The sequence below is a fragment of the Palaemon carinicauda genome, chromosome 6 (genome assembly GCF_036898095.1).
Source record: "Palaemon carinicauda isolate YSFRI2023 chromosome 6, ASM3689809v2, whole genome shotgun sequence".
Lineage (NCBI taxonomy): Eukaryota > Metazoa > Arthropoda > Malacostraca > Decapoda > Palaemonidae > Palaemon > Palaemon carinicauda.
In genome coordinates this window covers 172,242,314-172,244,813 of record NC_090730.1, presented here as the reverse complement: position 1 = coordinate 172,244,813, position 2,500 = coordinate 172,242,314, and positions in this window count along the sequence as shown.

Genomic DNA, 2,500 nt, shown 5'->3' with positions numbered 1-2,500 from the left:
TAGAAATTAAGATATAATATGGAAAATTCAACTTAAAACAAAATCGACGAGAGAGAGAGAGAGAGAGAGAGAGAGAGAGAGAGAGAGAGAGAGAGAGAGAGAGAGGAGAGAGAGAGAGAGAGAGAGAGAAGAAGAATTAACTCTGAAAGCTAATAATTATCCAGAGCTGCACTCCATTTTGTATGAAATAAAACTTCTTAATAACCAATTGTCCTTTTTAAACTCCTTATTTTACGACGGTAATATTTATCGGAGAAGGAGCGATGAGCCGTTTCGATATTAATCTCTCTTCTGATGCCTTCTCAGAGAGTAGGAAATGATATGTGGTATTTGTCCTCAAACTTACTTGACTTGGAAAATAAGTCTTCTACAGCAAATGGCTCTAATTTAGCGGAAATGCTGTAGCGCAAAGGTACTCAGCTAGATTTCGTCAGTCGTTTCTACCTTGAGTTTTTAAATCAATACTTCTCCATTCAACCTCTCCTACTTCAGGCCTTCAGAGTCCTCATCCATGTAGTCCTGGGTCTTCCTACTTTTCTAGTGCCTTGTGTATGTGTGTGTGTACTTTTTATAAACATATATTAGTATATATGAGTATGTATGTTGGGAAATGTCACTATAGGCTTTTAGAGTACATTATTATCATTATTATTATTATCATTAATAGCTAAGCTACAACCCTACTTAGAAAGCAAAATGCTATAAGCCAAGGGCTCCAACCGGGAAAATAGCCCAATAAGGAAAGGGAATAAGGAAAAAAACAATGATATCATTGAAATTGAAATATCATTAAAATAAGGTATGCAAAAAAATCTTACAGAATATCAACTAAATAAATTCTTGATTCCACACCTGGGTTTCATAAACAAACAAATTCCAAATAAATTCCACCTTCTCTACAAACAACACTTCATTCCTTCGTCTTGTAATACCAGCGCAATGCATAATTAATATTATGCTAATGTAATCAACGAACCCTCTGTTGTTAAGTGTATGTCAAATAAGAATCTCGATCAATGTCATCTCCCCTATGATATTCTCATTACACTTTTATGGTATTGCATACAGCTCTCATTAATTTTACGGTTGGAATGTGTATTGTTTGGCAAGGTATGCTCTTTGCGAATGAGAATATATATATGAATATATATATATATATATATATACATATATATATATATATATATATATATATATATATGCATATACAACACACACACATATATATATATATATAGAGTGAGAGAGAGAGAGGAGAGAGAGAGAGAGAGAGAGAGAGAGAGAGAGAGAGAGAGACTCTTATTCTTTATTATTTCATACATATTATATACTTTTATATATATTATATATATATATATATATATATATATATATGTGTGTGTGTGTGTGTGTGTATATATATATATATATATATATATGTGTGTGTGTGTGTGTGTGTGTGTGTGTGTGTTTGTTGTGTGCGTGTGTGTGTATCTGAGAGCCATAAATTACTATACAAGCATTTTTTCCATAAGGAGAAAACTATGCTTTTTCAGTTGATACCTGTTTCAGAAATATATATACTGAGAAACTGTCCTATTAGCCAACCTTCAAAAAAAGAAAAAACAATGAAAATAATCCTGTTCACTAAGGGAAGGTTCATAATCCCAGTTGGCCTCGAAGGCCTTTTATTACGTTAGCTCATAATTTGATATTTCATCAGCAATGTTATCTAAAGTTGTATTAAAGTTCGTGAGCTCACGTGAAAGGACTCAATTCTCATTTTGCTTGTCTGTGAGACACTATAGTAAATTTTTTTTAGCGAGGCAGATTTGCACCGACCCGCAGGGGTGCCATTTTAGCTCGGAAAAGGTTTCCTGATCGCTGATTGGTTTGACAAGACAATTCTAACCAGTCAGCGATCAGGAAACTTTTCCGAGCTAAAAGGGCACCGCTTGCGAGTCGGTGCAAATCTGCCTCGCTAAAAGAAATGGACTATAGTGAAATTATTATAGTTGTATTACTAGTAATCTTCTCTATTTTTTCTTCTGCTGTATGTGAGGGGTAGATGGAGATGGTTTGGGCAATCTCTTCGCATTCCCCAAGAGGGGATAAATTCACCAAACTTTCAACGGAGCTCCACAAGACACTAGAAGCATTGGAAGACCCGGGTCTAAAAGGCTATGGACTATGAAACGTGAAGTGGGGAGATGGTGAATGGAGAAGTAATTGATTTGAAAGCTGAAGGTAGAAACGACTGGCGAAATCTAACCGAGGCCCTTTGCGTCAATAGGCGTAGGAGATGATGGTGATGATGAGGATCATGATGGTGTATGCATAATATATCTAGTTTTTCATGCAATAAAATGTATAACAATATAATGAATGCTATATTCTGGTGGATTCATATGGCTATTCGGTAGGTCAAGATTGTTAATCCATGAATTAGTTTCAATGGTCAGACATTCTCAATCATGAGGCTCAATACTACACAGTATTCTAGAAGTTTTATTGCAAGCTA